The following is an 18,950-nucleotide window of genomic DNA, read 5'->3' as shown; positions in this document are numbered from 1 at the left end:
GCCAGACTGCCACTCCTGCCACTGGGGCCACAGGCCACCACTCCTGCTGGTGCCAGACTGCCACTCCTGCCACTGGGGCCACAGGCCACCACTCCTGCTGGTGTCAGACTGCCACTCCTGCCGCTGGGGCCACAGGCCACCACTCCTGGTGGTGCCAGACTGCCACTCCTGCCACTGGGGCCACAGGCCACCATCCTGCTGGTGCCAGACTGCCACTCCTGCCACTGGGGCCACAGGCCACCATCCTGCTGGTGCCAGACTGCCACTCCTGCCACTGGGGCCACAGGCCACCACTCCTGCTGGTGTCAGACTGCCACTCCTGCCGCTGGGGCCACAGGCCACCACTCCTGGTGGTGCCAGACTGCCACTCCTGCCACTGGGGCCACAGGCCACCATCCTGCTGGTGCCAGACTGCCACTCCTGCCACTGGGGCCACAGGCCACCATCCTGCTGGTGCCAGACTGCCACTCCTGCCACTGGGGCCACAGGCCACCACTCCTGGTGGTGCCAGACTGCCACTCCTGCCACTGGGGCCACAGGCCACCATCCTGCTGGTGCCAGACTGCCACTCCTGCCACTGGGGCCACAGGCCACCACTCCTGCTGGTGCCAGACTGCCACTCCTGCCACTGGGGCCACAGGCCACCATCCTGCTGGTGCCAGACTGCCACTCCTGCCACTGGGGCCACAGGCCACCACTCCTGCTGGTGCCAGACTGCCACTCCTGCCGCTGGGGCCACAGGCCACACTTTGTTCTTTTACTCCTCTTCTACCCTCTCTTTCCTTATTTCTCTCTTTGTGGCACTTTTCTCTTCTGGAATAAAGACAGGCACTAGATTCCTTCTCTGTTTCTTCAGTGACTTCTCATTCCTCTTAGCTCTCCTTTTCCTCCTCCTGGTCCTGGCTTTCGTTTCCAGGGCTGGCCAGTACACCGTGCTTACAGGATGCCCCAGCCTCTGCATCTGGAATCACTGTTGACAAAGGCTACCACAGATACCCATTTTCTATTTTGAAGGTCAGAATTATCTTCTAAATAGTTCATCCTATGTAGCACAAAATTTATCTTCAAAGATTTAACTTGTGTCCACTTGAGCACCTTGTGATATTTCTTCCAACACCAACAATGATTGAATTCTCCATTAGAAGAAAAATTCACAGATGACTAGCATCACATAAATGCTTTTGGTTTGCCTGAATTTGTTTCCTTGACTGAGGGTTACATTCCTCAGAATTCTGTCCCAGGCGATGCACATGCCAGGTAAGGCTCTACTACAGGGCTCCATTCCCAGCCCTGCAGGTTAGCACTTCAAGGAGACTCTGTTCCTGCACAAGGTTACATCCAGAAAGGACGGTCTGAGGAACACAGAGCTTATCGTGCTGAAAGACAGAGCCCAGACTCCTTTGCTACCATGTGCAACTTAAAAAAAACTGCGCAGTGATAGGGAGGTTAAGGGTGGAGAATGAAAACACGCCATGCTCATTGTGATCCTTGGCAACCTTGAGAGCATCTCATGAGAATTTTCCAGGAAGAAAGGTAGCATAACAAGAGAGGGTCTACTTTTCCTTCTTTGTTTTTTCCATAAATTTCCAATTCTCTCCATCGATTTTTTCCCATGGGGTCCTAGCTGTGTCCTCCAGGCTAGCCTCCTACACATGCACCCACAAGGTTCCTGGTCTCAGCCCCTTTAGTCACTGGTATGACAGGCTAATACACCTATTCATTTCTAATTATGGAAGGACTGAGGGCTGGGGGCATAGCCCAGTTGGTAGGGTGCTGGCCTTGCATGTACAAGGTCCTCAGTTCAATCCCCAGCACCACAAAAACCCAAATTATGAAAGAACTGAATCATCTTCTAATTTGTTGATCCTCACCACATATATTTCTCTTCAAAATTTTATTTGTTATCTAAAAATCCTTTTGATATTTATTCTGACACCAACCATTACTAAACACTTTGCTGAAAAAGTTCTGTAGATTAACAGCATCCCAAATACTTTTGTGATTTTTCCCTTCTCTACCCACTCTTTTTCCTTATTTCTTTACTGTTTCCCTTCTTCATGCAATTAATTTCAAACCCTAACTCTTAACACTAACCTACACCTCTAATCCTAACTTTAACCCATGCCATAAATCCTAATAACGCTATCCCTACCTACTCCTGAACATTTCCTAAAACCTACACTAACCCTAACCCTCTGACCTAACCCATAAGCCTGACCCTAAACTCTAAACCTTACCCTTACCTTAATTCTAACCCTCTAACCTTTCCCTAACCCAGCCTCAATCCCTTTCCCAAGTCAATCCCTAACCCAACCCCTAATATCTAATCCTAATATCAACTCTGACCTTAACACTACCCACCTGCAGATGGCAGCAGCTCCCACAACCTAAGGGCTCAGAACCACAACAGATTTGTTTTCAGATGCCATTTGAAAGCAGCAGGTCCCCTGGTGACCCAAACTTGTCAAATGTGGACACAAATGAGAGTTTCCATGATCTCTTTCTCTGTTAGAGTCATTTGCTAAAGTGGCTCAAGGCCGCCAGGAATACAGTGTACTTAGTACCACCTTTTTACCATCAAGCATATCTTTCAAATGTATCTTAAATAATATGCTTCAAGGGCTGGGGCTGCAGCTCAGCGGTAGCACACTTGCCTGGCATGTATGAGGCACTGGGTTCGATTCTCAGCACAACATATAAATAAATAAAATAAAGGTCTATCAACAAATTTAAAAAAATAAGGGGAATGTAACTTTTATGTCCTCTCCAGACAGCACCCTGAATGGCCTCTCAGAAAGAACTCTCAGACAGCACTCCCAGCACCTTCAGCAACAGAAGGTCCTTAAATCCTGTCCTTTTTCTTCATATGAATGCTTCATTAAATAGCCATGACTCATTAAATCACTGCTCACTGGTGATCAGCCAAACCTTCAACCCCTCAATCCTCCCAAGTTCCAACCTTCTAATCACAGGGATATTTCCACTGTAACCAGTCATCCTGGGCCACCTCATCGGCATCTGACACACTGCTTCATAGATCCAAGGATCAGGAGCTAAGTGCCAGAAAACTGGGGCAGAGACCAAATACATGTTTCTTATCACAACCCAACAACCCACAAAATGGAAGAAAATTTTGCAGTGTATGTGAGAAAAGGTCCTACTATCTGGCAGACACAACTTTTATAATTCAACAACCAAAACACAAAAGAACCCAATTTTCAAATTGACAAAGAACTTGAATACACATTTCACCAACAAACATGCAAAGATGTTTAATAGCTCTGTCATTATGGATATGCAAGTTAAAACCATAGTGAAATTTTCTCACTTCTGCTAATATAGCCATAATCAAAATAATTTAAAGTAACAAGTGGCAATAATTAAAATCAAGAATGAATAAATGGGATGGATTCAAACTACAAAGTTTCTTTCAGCAAAAGAAACAATCAGTGAGGTGAAAACAGAGCCTACTTCTTGGGAGCAAATTTTTACCCCTCACACATCAGATACAGCACTAATGTCTAGGGCATATAAAGAACTCAAAAAGCTAAACACCAAAAAAGTCCACAAATAACCCAATCAATAAAAGGGCCAAGAACTTGAACACACACTTCTCGGAAGATGATATATAATCAGTCAACAAATATATGAAAAAATGTTCATCATCTCTAGCAATTAGAGAAATGCAATTCAAAACTACTCTAAGGTTTCACCTCACTCCAGTCAGAATGGCAGCTATTAAGAATACAAACAACAGGGGCTGGGGCTGTAACTCTGAGTGCTTGCCTAGTATGTGTGAGGCACTGGATTTGATCCTTGGCATCACATAAAAATAAACAAAATAAAGGCATTCTTTTCATTTACAACTTTAAAAAAAGAATACAAACAACAATAAGTGTTGACAAGGATGAGGGGAGGAAGGCACACTCATACATTGCTGGTGGGGCTGCAAACTGGTGCAGCCAATATGGAAAACAGTATGGAGATTCCTTGGAAAACTGGGAACAGAACCACCATATGACCCAGCTATCCCACTCCTTGGTCTATACCCAAAGGACTTAAAAACAGCATACTACAGGGACACAGCCACATCAATGTTTATGGCAGCATAATTCACAATAGCTAAACTGTAGAACCAACTTAGATGCTCTTCAGTAGATGAATGGATAAGTAAAATGTGGTATATAGACACAATGGAATATTACCCATCAATAAAAGAGAATAAATTATGGCATTTGCAGGTAAATGGATGGAGTTGGAGAATATCATGCTAAGTGAAGTTATCCAATCCCAAAAAAAACAAATGCCAAATGTCTTCTCTGAGATAAGGAGTTTGATTCATAGGGGGGTTGGGATGGGGAGCATGGGAGGATTAGACGAACTCTAGATAGGGCAAAGGGGTGGGAGGGGAAAGGAGGGGGCCTGGGGGTAGAAATGAGGGTGGAATGTGATGGACATTGTTACCCTAAGAACATGTCTGAAGATATGAATGGTGTAAATATAGTTTGTATACAACCAGAGATATGAAAAATTGTGCTTTTATATGTGTAATAAGAATTGTAATGCATTCTTCTGTCATATATATATATATATAACAAATTAGAATAAAAAAATTTTTAAAGAGTAACAATGATGACAAGAAATTGGAATTCTGATATACCTGTAATAATCTAAAACGTATAGCCTGTGTGTGTGGAATAGTTTACTATTTCCTCAAAAAGTTAAATAAAAATGAATTATCACACTACTCAACAACTCTGTTCCTAGTTATTTATCCCCAAAGAACTGAAAGAAGGTGTTCAGACAAAAATGTGTACGTGTGTTCGTTCCATCTGTTGAAGTCATAAATCCAGAGAATGTCCTCTCAGAAAGAACTTTCAGAAAGAGTTCCAGGCAAAGAAACCTGGATCTGAGTGGAAAAGGAATGCTTCTCCCAGTTGGGGCATGTGGTGAGAGTGAGGACTGATTTCCATGGAGAAGCCACCTGGTGTTCTGGGTTGCAGGTTACGTGGTGGTCACCTGGGACATCCCTGTATTGAGTAAAATACACCACAGTGTTTGGTGTAGGTGCAAATCTGGTAGAGCAATGACCACTGGGGAATGTGAGTGAAAGGATGCATTAGTATTGGAGGTCACAGGGAGGATATTACATTTAGTGTTAGAGGCCATACTATGAAAATCATATTAATATTAAAGACTACAGGAAGATGTTATATTAGTATTGGAGACCACTGTAAAGACATTACTGTCAGAAGCCTCATTTAGGATAATACATAAGTGACAGAAGCAATAGAGTAGATATCATGATATTCCATTGATATTATAGACCCAAAAGCAATTATTATATTACTTTTTGATGCTATATTATATATGTTACATTAATATTAAAAGGGAAAGAGCAGATATCATATTTACTTCAGATGCTATGGTATGGATCACAAATTAATTATTCAGTGCAGCTATTATATTAGATTTAGATGTTATAATACTGATATTACATTAAAATAGAAGGCCAAATGGCATTGGATATCATATTAATATTAAAAACCACAGGGCAGATATAAATTAGTTATAGAGACTATAATATGGATATTAAAAATGAAAGACAGATGGCGGCTATTAAAATAGTCTCAGAAACAAATGTATAAATATTATATCATTATTAAAAGTCACAGTGCAGCTATTATATGTGATACTCATATCACATTAGTATTAAAGGCCACAGAGAAGTTATAATATATTAAGTGCTATAATGTATTAATTATATTTAGATTAAAGTCCCTAGGGCATACTATTGTAGTATGAATATCTTATTAGCAATAAGGTCAAGAGCATTTATTATATAATACTTTTACCTCCTAAAATATGAATACTATATTAGTATTAAAAGTGACAGGGAAACTATTACATTCATTTTAGATAAGATGTTAATATTAAAGGTCACACAGCCACTATTATATTAGTTTTTGGATGCTACAGTATGAATATTATGTTAATAATAAGGCCCACAGGGCAACTCTGATGTTATGTTGAGATGATATAGTATTGATATCATATTAGTATTAAGGACCAAAAGGCATCAATTTTATTAGTATAAGATACTATAGTATGGATTTTAAATTACTATCAAAAAATACACTGGGCTGGGGATGTGGCTCAAGCTGTAGCGCGCTCACCCGGCATGCGCGGGGCGCTGGGTTCGATCCTCAGCACCACATAAAAATAAAATAAAGATGTTGTGTCCACTGAAAACTAAAAAATAAATATTAAAAAATTCACACTCTCTCTCTTTTTTTAAAAAAAATGCAACTATCATATTAGTAGTTATTATATTAGTAGTTGACATTCATTAACATAAAAGGCCATAGGCCAGCTATTATATTACTTTAGTATGGTATATTATTGTATTACATTAATACTAAAAGTCACATAGCAGATATTATATGGGTTCTAGATGCTATTGCATACATATAACATTATAACTAAATGTCACAGGTCATCTATTATATAGTTTTTTGATATCATAGTATGGGTATTACATTAGTAATAAAAGTCAAAAGCAGCTATTATATCAGTTTAAGATGCTATAGTATGGACATTATGTTACTATTAAAGACCAGAGGGCAGCTATTATATTAGTTTTAGAGGCTATACTATAGATACTTTTTTAATTTTTTTAATTGTTGATACATCTTTATTTTATGTATTTGTTTATATGTAGTGCTGAGGATTGAACCCAGTGCCTCACACATGCCAGGCAAGTGCGCTACCGCTGAGCCCCAGCCCCAGCCCCAGCCCCAATATACTATGGATACTATATAAGTATTAAATGCTACAGGGCAGATATTATGTTAGTTTAACATTTTGTAATATTTATCTTACCTTGATGTTAAGGACACAGGGTAGCTATTATATCTGTGTTTGTTTTTTTTTAAAGAGAGAGAGAGAGAATTTTTCTTTTAATATTTTTTTTTTTTTTTAGTTTTCGGCGGACCCAACATCTTTGTTTGTATGTGGTGCTGAGGATCGAACCTGGGCTGCACGCATGCCAGGCAAGCGCGCTACCGCTTGAGCCACATCCCCAGCCCCTGTATCTGTGTTTTTAAAAATATTTTTCAGTTGCAGATGGACACAATACCTTTATTTATCTTTATGTGGTGCTGAGGATTGAATGCACAGCCTCACCCATGCTAGGCGGGTGCTCTTCCCATTGAGCCACAACCCCATCCCTATTATATCTGTTTTAAATGCTATAATAAGAATGTTACATAAACACCAAAGGCCACACAGAAGTTTTATCTCAGTTTCAGAAGCTATAGCTTGGATTTTATATTAGTATTAAAGTCCACAGTTCATCTTTTATATTAATTTTAGATGCTATAGTATATATATTGTATTAGTGTGAAAGGCTCATATCTCAGGTCATATCACAGGTCAGCTATAATACTACATCAGGATGCTATAGTACAGATAATACATTAGTATCAGAGAAAATGAAGAAGCTATTTTATTATTTTAGGTGTCATATCAGTGCTAAAGTTCATAGTGTAGATACTATGTCAGTTTTAGATGATTCACTGTGGATATTATGTTACTAGTAAAGCCTATGGGCAAATATTTTATCAGTATTATAGGACATTGTATGGATATAGTATTAGTCCTCAAGGCAAAAGGGCAGCTATTCTATCAATTTTAGATGCCACAGTATGAATATTACATCAGTTTTAAAAAACCGCAGGTCAGCTACTATGCTAGTTTTAGATGCTATAGTATGAATGTGATATTAGTATTAAAGGCCATAGGACAGCTCTTTGTCAGTCTTAGATGTTATACTACGGATATCATATTAATAATAAAGGCCACAGAGTAGCTATTATATTGGTTTCAGATGCTACTTATGGATATAATTTTTTGTGTGTGTGATACTGGGGATTGAACCCAGGGTCTTATGCATGTAAGGCAAGCACTCTACCAACTAAGCTACTTTCCCAGCCCTTAGATATAATTTTAATAATAAAAGTCACAAGACAGCTATTGTATCAGTGTTTGATGCTGGATTATGGGTATCATCTTAATATTAAATACCAGGGAGCTGATATTATATCAGGTTTTTAAAAATATTTATTTTTTAATAAATAATTTTATTTATTAATAATTTAATTTAAAAAATAAAGTTGACACAATACATTTATTTTATTTATTTATATGTGGTGCTGAGAATCGAACCCAGGGCCTCACACATGCTAGGTGAGTGCTCTACCACTGAGCCACAACCCCAGCCCCTTATATCAGTTTTTGATCTTATAGAATATATACCATATTAGTATTAAAGGCCACAAGGAGCTGGGCGTGGTGGTGCATGTCTGAATCCCAGTGGCTCAGAAGCATGAGACAGGAAAATCGCAAGTTCAAAGCCAGCCTCAGCAATGGCAAGGTGCTAAGCAATTCAGTGAGACCATGTCTCTAAATAAAATTTAAAAAAAAAAAAAAAAAACATAGGGCTGGGGATGAGGTATTGATAGTTAAAGGCCACAGTTCAGATATTATACCAGTTTAAGATACTGTCAAAAGGACAGCTAATGTACTAGTTTTGGATGCTACAGTATGGATATTATATTAGTAGTAAAGGCCTCAGACAAATGGTCACATTAGTTTTAGATGCTATAGAAGCATCTAAATATGTATTTAACTTATTTAGTTACTATATAAGTATTAACACCACAGGGCAGCTATCATATTAGTATTAGATATTACACTATCAACATTAGTATAAAAGGCCACAGAACATCTATTGTATTAGTTATAGATGCTATAGTAAGGATACTATGTTAGCATAAAAGGCCAAAGGGCAGTATTATGTCAGTTTTAGATGCTATCATATGGATATCCCATTAGTAATAAAGGCCATAGGCAGCTATAATATTCATTTTACATATTATAATATGGAGATAATGATTGTATTAAAGGATACAGGGAAGCTATTATATTAGTTTTAGATGCTTTAGCATGGTTATCATATTAGTGTGAAATGCCACTGTAGAAGCTGTGACCATGGAAATGTACAAGACAGTGTTCCTCGGGTGAGCAAACTCCTGGGGATAACAGGTGCCCTGTTTCCCACAGTTGGAATATTTTGTAGTCTTTCCTGGGCCCTCTTGAGATAACCAATGCATGCTTGGCAGGAGCACATGTTTAATCATAAGCAAAACATCCTACATTGTGACCGAATGTAACATATAAATAAAGCCAGCAGCTCAGATGAGCAGCCATTTTGCCACTTACCCATTGCTGCCTCTGCATCTTGTTTCTGTCTCCTTTTGCTTTCCTTGCAGGCCACAGCACCAGCTACTGTATCTATTCTAGGTGCTATACCGTGGAAGTTGTATTCATATTAAAGACAACAGGAAAGCTATTACACTAATTTTGGAGGTCATGATATAAATATTATATTTTATTAAAGGCCACAGAGTAGGGATTGTATTATCTTTAGAAGCTACAATATGATTATTATATTGATAATAAGGAAAAGAATGGCAGTTATATTAGTTGTAGTTGCTGTGGCATCAATATCATATTAGCATTACAGGCCACAGACAGCTATTATATCAGTTTTAGGTGCTATCATGTGGATATCATGTTAGTATTAAAGACCACATGGCAACTAATGTATTAATATAAGATGTTATGGTATGGATATTACATCAACATTAAAGGTCAGAGTGTAGCTATTATATCAGTCTTAGATCCTATAGTATGATATCAAAGTAATATTAAAGGCCATAGGACAGCTATTATATTAGCTTTAGATATCACATATGAATAGCATATTAGTATTAAATGCCACATGGAAAAAATTATATTCATTTCAGATGCTATAGCATTGATATCATATTAGTATTAAAGGCCACAGGACACCTATTAAATTAATTTTAGATGCTTTACTATGGACATTATATTAGTACTTAAGGTGACATGGAAGCTATTACATTAGTTTTAGAGGCCACACTAAGAATATTATATTAATAGTAAAGGCCACAGGGCAACAATTACATTTGTTTTACAGACCATAATATGAGTATATTAATAATAAAAACAGTGCAGTTATTATATTATATTGTAGTTTCTTTTGTATCTATATCATATTAATATTAAATTTCATAGGACAGTGATTACATCAGTATTAGATGCTATACTAAGGATATTACATTAACATAAAAAGCCAGAGGGAATTAATGTATCATTTTTCAGTGCTATCATATGAATGTCACATTAGTACTAAAGGTTACAGCACAACTGTTATATTAGGGCACCTATTACATTAGTATTGGATGCTACACTATGGATATAATATTAGTATTAAAGGACACAGTGTAGCTATTATAGTAGTTTCAGATGCTACCATATGGATATTTCATCAGTGTCAAAGACCACAGGGAAAGTATTACATTAGTTTTAGATGCTATAGTATGGATGTTATATAAGTATTAAATTGACAAGGCAGTTTATTATTAATATTAGATGCCACACTGTGTGTACCATGTTAGTATTGAGAGCCACAGTGCAGCCAGTGACTTTTTTTTATACCTTTATTTATTTACTTATTTTTTTATGTGGTGGTGAAGATTGAACCCAGGTGCCTCACATGTGTGAGGCAAGCACTCTACCACTGAGCTACATCCCCAGCCCCAAGTGTATTAGTTTGATGCTGTAGTATGGATATCATATTGGTATTCAAGGACACAAGTAGCTATTGTATTAGTTTCAGGTACTACAGCATGGATATTTCATTAGCATCAAAGCCACAGGGCAGCTGTTAGTTTCAGAGGGTACAGTATGGATGTCATGTTGATCAAAGGACACAGGGATCAGACCGCAGTCACACAGGAATTCCAGAGGTGGTAGCTGCCTGAAGAGGAGGCCTGAGACTGAAGAGGCTGCAGCGGTGGCAATGGCAGAAAGGCCAGAGGACCTAAACCCACCCAATGCTGTTGAGGGAGATGTCGAAGGGTGCAGGCAGCCAGAGCAAGACGGTGAATGGGGAAGTCAGGGGCAGGTCCAGACCAAAGAGCACAGCGAGCATCTTCCAGTGAGCTCAGCTGCCCGGCTGACGGAAGTGGTCATGGACCCAAGAGGAGGACACAGGAAGACAGACACTTCTGGATTCATGCTTGTAAGTGGGGAATCCAACAGGAAAACTAAAACAGATACATGGACATGGGGACACCAGTGAATACTAGTGAGGAGAGCCCGGACGGGAGAGGAGATAAGGAAAGGAGGAAGTCCCAGGAACCATAAAAAGAATAAGCTGAGATGTCCCCACTGGTCCCTTCTTTGCAGGAAAGTCTGTCACTGTCACTTTGGGAATGAACCTGCTGCTTGCTTGCCACCTCTGTGACCTGCTCTTCAATTATCTTTTAAGCAAAGACAATGAACCCAAGGCCCCTGGATGGTAACGAGATTGGGGGACTCATCTAGGATCAAGACCACCAACTCGAAGGTCAGTAGCAGTTGTGTTAAATGGCTGCTGAAACCTGGAAAGCCACCATGGATCATCTGCATTTCTGTGGCTCTCCGAGGCTAGGGAAGCCCCCAGCCACAGCCAGCATGGCTGAATTCCCAAACGACTATTTTTTACTCTCCTCTCAAGCAGACACAATGGGTAATAGGCCCCACTGTACCTGACAAAATTGGCTGTTTCCTTTCCTCCTTATGGAAATACGATCCATCAGTTGAGATTAGGTCAACCCTAATTTGTTTTTGCCCTATGCAGAGACTTTATCCTTTTGTCAGGATAGTTAGCTCCGGTCAGAAGGTCCTATAAAAGAGGGACTCCCTATTTTTTTAAAAGAGAGAGAGAGAGAGAGAGAGAGAGAGAGAGAGAGAGAGTTTTTTAATATTTATTTTTTAGTTTTTCGGTGGACACAACATCTTTATTTTTTTATTTTTATGTGGTGCTGAGGATGGAACCCAGTGCCCCGCGCAGGCCAGGCGAGCACACTACTGCTGGAGCCACATCCCCAGCCCCAGGAACTCCCTATTTTTGAGACATTTGGGGAACCACCCATCTATCATCTCCCTTGTGGCTTTAAAGACCTTCCGAAAGGAAGAAGATAAAAGAAAGGAGAATATCATTATGACCATCACCAGACATCTCCTGGGTTGATTTATAACAGCTGCTGAAAACCTTCTTATACTGGAAAAGAAGAGCCATATATGTGGGTTTAGAGGTCATATTACCAGTTGTTCAGGGGACTCTCCTCAGCTCAGAGACTTCAACGGGAATCTTCTTCCAGGCAGCTGCCTCCCTTCCAGAATCTTCTTCTCCTGAGAATTCTTGAAACATTTTTGACAGTAATAGGTGAAAATTGCCTGCTTTCCAGGAATGGAAGCATCAGAGCTATCTAGGTTACAAAGAGAAATATCAGGGACCTGGCCTGAAAGCCATGGGTAAACTTGGCCAATCCCTACTTTGACATGGTCCCCTTCAGAGAGATTTTGGGCCAAGCCAGTCTACCCAATTCCAGGGCAGACCTGCCCCTCCAGATTTATAAGATTGATATGGGGATTAGGCACCTCCCTTCAGGACCTCTTGTTTATTTCTGTTTCCAGATGGGATCAAATTCTTCCAAAATCCCATGAGATTCACCTCTCCTGTCTGCTCAAAAACTGGAATAATTTGGACTCCCAATAAAAGAGAAAGTCTTTGATATTCTTTTTTTGGTGGGGGGATACTGGGGATTGAACTCAGGGGCACTCAACCACTGAGCCACATCCCCAGCCCTATTTTGTATTTTATTTAGAGACAGGGTCTCACTGAGTTGCTTAGAACCTCATTTTTGCTGAAGCTGGCTTAGAATTTTAAATCCTTAGGCCTCAGCCTCCCAAACCATTGGGATCACAGGCATGTGCTACCATACCCCACTCCTTGATATTATTTTGCACTGAGGCCTGGCCTCAGTACCCACTGGGAGATGGAAAACAATAGCCACCTAAGGGTATAGTACCATTCAGCAATTAAACCAGACACCAAATCCTCAGAAGAGAAAAACTTACCCAAAGAGGAAAAGGGACCTTTACCAGTTAAACAGAAAATTCCCTCAGCCCCATCTGAAGGAAAGATCCTCAGACCTTCCGGCTGTTATCAGATCTTTATGACTTAGCATGGAAGTACGTTATGTTGTTTTGAGTCAGACTGACTTCCTTGAAAAAACAAAGGGTCTTAGAGAAGACTATTAAAACAGGAAATGGCATGTAAATCAATGGATGTGTAACTGATGTGATTCTGCAATCTGTATACGGGGTAAAAATGGGAGTTCATAACCCACTTGAATCAAAGTGTGAAATATGATATATCAAGAACTATGTAGGGGCTGGGGATGTGGCTCAAGCGGTAGCGCGCTCGCCTGGCATGCGTGCGGCCCGGGTTCGATCCTCAGCACCACATACAAACAAAGATGTTGTGTCCGCCGAAAACTAAGAAATAAATATTAAAAAAAAAGAACTATGTAATGTTTTGAACAACCAACAATAAAAAATTTAAAAAAAATAAAACAGGAAATGACTGCTGCGCAGCAGGGGGAGAGAAAGTAACCATGGCTGGCAGGAGTTGGAGTACTCCCTCTGGGAGTCAGGCAGTTCCCCTCACGGAACCCAATTGAGATGCTGACAAAGATAGAGATTAATGAGACAGGTGCGTGTGTGTGAGTGTGTGTGTGTGTGTGTGTGTAGAAGGGCTTTTGCTTATGCTCAGTTAACAAATGTGATTCAGGGAAGAGAGCCACCAGGGACCATATCACGGAAACCCCAAGAGGCTATTACTAATATTGAGCCAGAGTATGTTTGGCCAGAGTGTGATGGAGGAAATTTTCCTTAAATATAGGTTCGTGACCCAATCTGCCCAAGACTTCCAGAGGAAACTCCAAAAACTGGCTGTGGAACCAGACAAAACCTTGGACCAATGAGTCAGACTACTAAAATAGTGTTTTATAATAGAGACCTAGAAAAAAAAAAAAGAACAAATGACATGGAGAATTAGTGGCAGCCCTGCAGGTGTAGGTACAAAGATACCTCTCAGCCTCTTGCTTCTCTTGGGAAAGGAAGGCCATTTTAAGAAGGAATGTCCCCAGAGGTACAAATCTCCCAGAGCACCCCCTGGACCCTGCCCACTATGTGGTGGTGTCAGGGGGTGGAATATTGGAAGGTGAGGTAGCCTTCAAATCTATTAGAATTGAGGCCACTGCCTACCAGTTCTCCATGACAAGACTCGGGGGCTTCCTCGTGGGAGCCGTAAAGGAACAGCCCGAGGAGCCCCAGGTGGCCTTGCTTGTGGACAAGCACCAGATAAACTTTCTTCTCAACACTGGAACTCGGTTTTCAGTCCTATCCTTCCCTACTGAACCTTGGTCCCAAGATAACCCTTCAGGGTACATAAAGCCAGTCCCCTAAGTGATGGTATTTTACTAGACTCTTGCTTATCCATGTGGTGATTTTCACTTCTGTCACTTCTTTCTTATTATGCCAGAATTCCAACCCCTATCTTAGGGAGAGACTTATTATCTCAATGAAATAGATTTTTGAGACCTATTATCTCAAATTATTGTTACCACCTGGGATATAACATTGTGTGTCTCTAATGGAAATGGATATAGATCCCAATCTGGTCAAACAATAATATAGGGGAAGAGCATGAACTGCAATGCTTGTGAAAATACATTTAAGGATCCCTCATACTTCCCTCATCAGAAGCAATATCCCTTTAGACCAGAGACCAAGGAGGGATTGACACACATCATATTAAGATTGAAATGACAGGGACTTTGGATAGAGTGCTCTAGCCCTACAATACTCATCCTATAGTGAGAGTCTGAAAGGGCCCCAACAAATGAATGTTAGTTCAGGACCTTCAAATATGCAAAGAGCCAGCAGTCCCTTTGCATTCAGTCGTTCCAAATCCATATACTCTCCTCCTCCAGATCCCCAAGTGAACTGCTTATTGTTCTGTCCTAGACCTAAAGGAGAGGGATTTGGAGAGAGTCCCTCTTTGTTTGAACAAGCAATGGCACAGACTTCATGGACTGGTCATAACCTAAAACAGTGTCACTTCAACGTACAGATGACCTTCTTTTATGTGGAGCTTCCGAAAAATAATTTCAGAGGGCATTGTCTCTCTCCTCAATTTCCTGGCCAATAGGGGATATAAAGAATCCTGAGACAAGTGTCGATTGTGCCTTATGTTACCTGTGTAGGCATGATACTGGAAGGTAAAACTCAAAAAACTTGGCTTAGAAAAAATTCAACCCATATTGTCACATCCCCTTCCTCTGATTAGTAAAACAACCCAGGGTGTTTCTGCAAACAACTGGATATTGTAGAATCTGGATCCCTGGATATGCTGAGAAGGTAAGACCCCTCTATGAGTGCCTTAAGGAAGTACTGGGGAAATCTCAGGCAATTATTAATTGGACTCCAGAAGCAAGGAAAGCCTTCAATTCATTAAAAACAGCTCTTACCCAAGCCCCTGATCTGGGCCTAAACACTTTCAATTACATGATACAGAAAGGAATGGAGTGACACTGGGGATGATCACTCAATCACTGGGAGCCACTCCCCAGCCAGCAGAATACCAAAGTGAAGAATCAGACAAGATGGCCTGGATGTCTCACAGCTGTGGCTGCAGCAGGACAACTGGTCCTGAGCAAATAGACTTATTTTGGAAGGCCCCTGACTGCACTCACCTCCCATGACATAGCAGTCTTTAGCTAACAGACAGTCATATGCTCAAATATCAGGCCTTTTTGCTGGAAGGACCCAAAATTATCTTAAAGATTTGTCACAATCTCAATCCAACATCTTTCCTACCAGAACTAAAGGAAAAACCTATCCACTTCTGTGAGGAAGTTTTAATGGAAAATTACACTTCCAGGCCAGATTTATCTATTTATCATCCTACAGATATTCCCAATCTCACTCCAGACATTGATGAGAGTTCATTGGTGATTGATGGGATTCGGAATTCTGGATATGCAGTAGCAACAGATTTGGGGGTTCTTGAATCAGGGTCACTTCCTACTAATACCAGTGCCTAGCTGGCATAATTAGTTGCCCTCACCCAGCATTAGAACTGGTAAATTTAATAATTTTTAAATTATCACTCCATAAATTAGATAACAGGAGGTGACATGATCTCTTACCCATAGCTGGTCTGAGCCAAAAGGACTGGGAACAACACATACATGACCACCCACTTTTAGAAAATCCTAAAAAAGACTCACTCTTACCCATCATTGACTACCGGTCCAGCATACAGCCACACCAGTGGATAGGACTTTGTACCAGCAGGGGGGTGAGGTTCTTTGCCTCACCTCTGTTGGCCCCCAAATTTCAGCCGAACAACCATCACAAGTAGAAGGGAGGAGGATACACCAAGCCAATTGATGGCTCCTTTTGGAAAAATTGTACCACCAATGACACCATCAGCAAAAATACCCCAACACTACCACAAGTCGCTGCACCAACAGATAGTTCACAATGCATACAAGTGAGTTCACAATGCATATAAGTGATACATAGTCCAGGCAAGTTCTGCAAGCAGTTCAGTGATGGCTATTGCAGAAGCTGTAGTTTGGTTTTATCTTTGTCTTCACTGGCACTGGGATGAAGATAGGAATTCTGGCAATAATGGCTAAAGAAAAAATTATGTAACATTCCAGAAGGCACTAAAAGAAAACAATTTTCTGAACAATTTACATTATCTTGAACAGAATTATTAAATATAATGAAAAGGAAAGGTGAAAGAAAACAAACAGATCTGTTAACTTCCTTTTTTGTTCACATATTAAAACAATCCTCAACAGCTGTTTACCCAATTTAAATTAAAACATTTAAATCACGTGAATAAATAAAAAAATATTTGGATCCATTTTTTCATGAGCTCTCATCATATATGATATAAGGACATACATACATACAAACATACAACACAAAACACAAGTGTGCCCACATAATATAATACATACAACACATAACATAATAGTAAAGGCCTTATAACTTTTTACAGGTGAAATCTCCGTTGCAATGTTTAAAAACTCTATAGTCAAAAAATAGAACTGATCAGCAAAACATTAACTTAGGTCTGTATGAGCTCAAAAAACAAAATAGAACTTCATGATGTGGGAAAGGGTAATAATAAAATAGATATTGAAAAAAGCATCCTGGTTCTGTCGCAGATGTAAGGATAGCCAGACTGGAGTTTTGGATATCAGCTGTTATGGATTTGAGCCAAATCATCTTCTTTTTGGTCTGTAGAAATCACTTTAGTTAATCTCTCTGGAATCCAAATCGGCTGCTGTTCTCCCTGTGGAAACATATAAACAGGCCCCCGACTCCAGACAATCACTGGGTCAGAACCTTAGTTAATCTCTCTGGAATCCAAATCGGCTGCGGTTCTCCCTGTGGAAACACACAGACCCCCGACTCCAGATAATTACTGGGTCAGGACCTTCCATTGTCCTGTCAGAATATCCTTCCAAAGTACCTTGGGCTTATGCACATTTTTTGGACACATATGTCTTTCTGCAGCACTAAGTCCTGATGAATCCAAATTTAAAAAGTTTAGAGTAAAAAGGGTTATTTTAAGTTTATCTTTGGGGAATATATACCCCTTCCCAATTCCCTCTTTTTGCTTTAATAAGTACGTTTTATTTTTTTTTTAATTTTTTATTGTGGGTTGTTCAAAACATTACAAATTTCTTGACATATCATATTCCACACTTTGATTCAAGTGGGTTATGAACTCCCACCTTCACCCCATACACAAATTGCAGAATCACATCAGTTACACATCCATTGATTTACAAACTGCCATACTAGTGTCTGTTGTGCTCCGCTGCCTTTCCCATCCTCCACCCTCCCCCCTCCCCACCTCTCCCCTCCCCTAATAAGTACGTTTTAATAGTTTGATGAGCTCTTTCAACTATGCCTTGTCCCTGTGGATTGTATGGGATTCCTGGTATATGAGTAATGCCAAATGATGAGCAAAATTGTTTAAAAGAAGTAGAAGTATAACCAGGACCATAATCTGTTTTTAACTGTTTTGGAACGCCCACAGTGGCAAAATTTTGTAAGCAATGAGCTATAATATCTTTAGTTTTTTCTCTGGCATGAAGGGAGCCCATCAAAAATCCAGAAGAAGTATCAACTGTAACATGCAAATATTTTAATTTTCCAAATTCTGGCAAGTGTGTGACGTCCATCTGCCAAATATGGTTAGGTATCAGTCCTCTAGGATTGACTCCAAGATTAACTTGTGGTAAAAAGGTCACACAATTTTGACATTGTTTTATTATTTGTCTAGCTTGTTCCTTAGTTATTTTAAAACGCTTTTGTAAAGTATTAGCATTGACATGGAACTTTTTATGAAAATTTGTAGCTTCTTCTAGTGTAGAGAAAATATGTATGTCATGTGTAGTTTTATCTGCTAAATCGTTGCCCAAACTAAGGGCTCCAGGCAATCCTGTATGTGCCCTGATATGTCCTATAAAGAATGGATCTTTTCTGTCCCAGATTAGACTTTGTATAGTGGAAAGCAAAGAGAAAACAGTAGAGGAAGGGGAAATCCTACCAGCATCTTCAAGGGATTCTATAGCATTAACTATATACTGACTATCGGAAAATAAATACAGAATCTTTAAACATCACAAAAGCTTATAAAACTGCATTAAGCTCCACCTTTTGAGCTGATTGTTTGGGTACTAAAAAATGTAAAAGTTTGATCAGGGGTAACTACTGCTGCTGTACCATTATTAGACCCATCAGTGAATATATTTGGAGCATTCATGATAGGTTTTTTTCTTGTCATTTTTGGGAAAACTACAGGATGCGAAGACCAAAAAGACAATAAAGGATTAGATGGTAAGTGGTTATCAAATGAAACATTAGATTTGCACATGATT

Source organism: Marmota monax, unplaced genomic scaffold (genome assembly GCF_021218885.2).
Source record: "Marmota monax isolate L192 unplaced genomic scaffold, Marmota_monax_Labrador192_F-V1.1 WCK01_AAM20220418_F8-fsc00102, whole genome shotgun sequence".
Classification (NCBI taxonomy): Eukaryota; Metazoa; Chordata; class Mammalia; order Rodentia; family Sciuridae; genus Marmota; species Marmota monax.
This window is presented reverse-complemented; position numbering follows the sequence as displayed.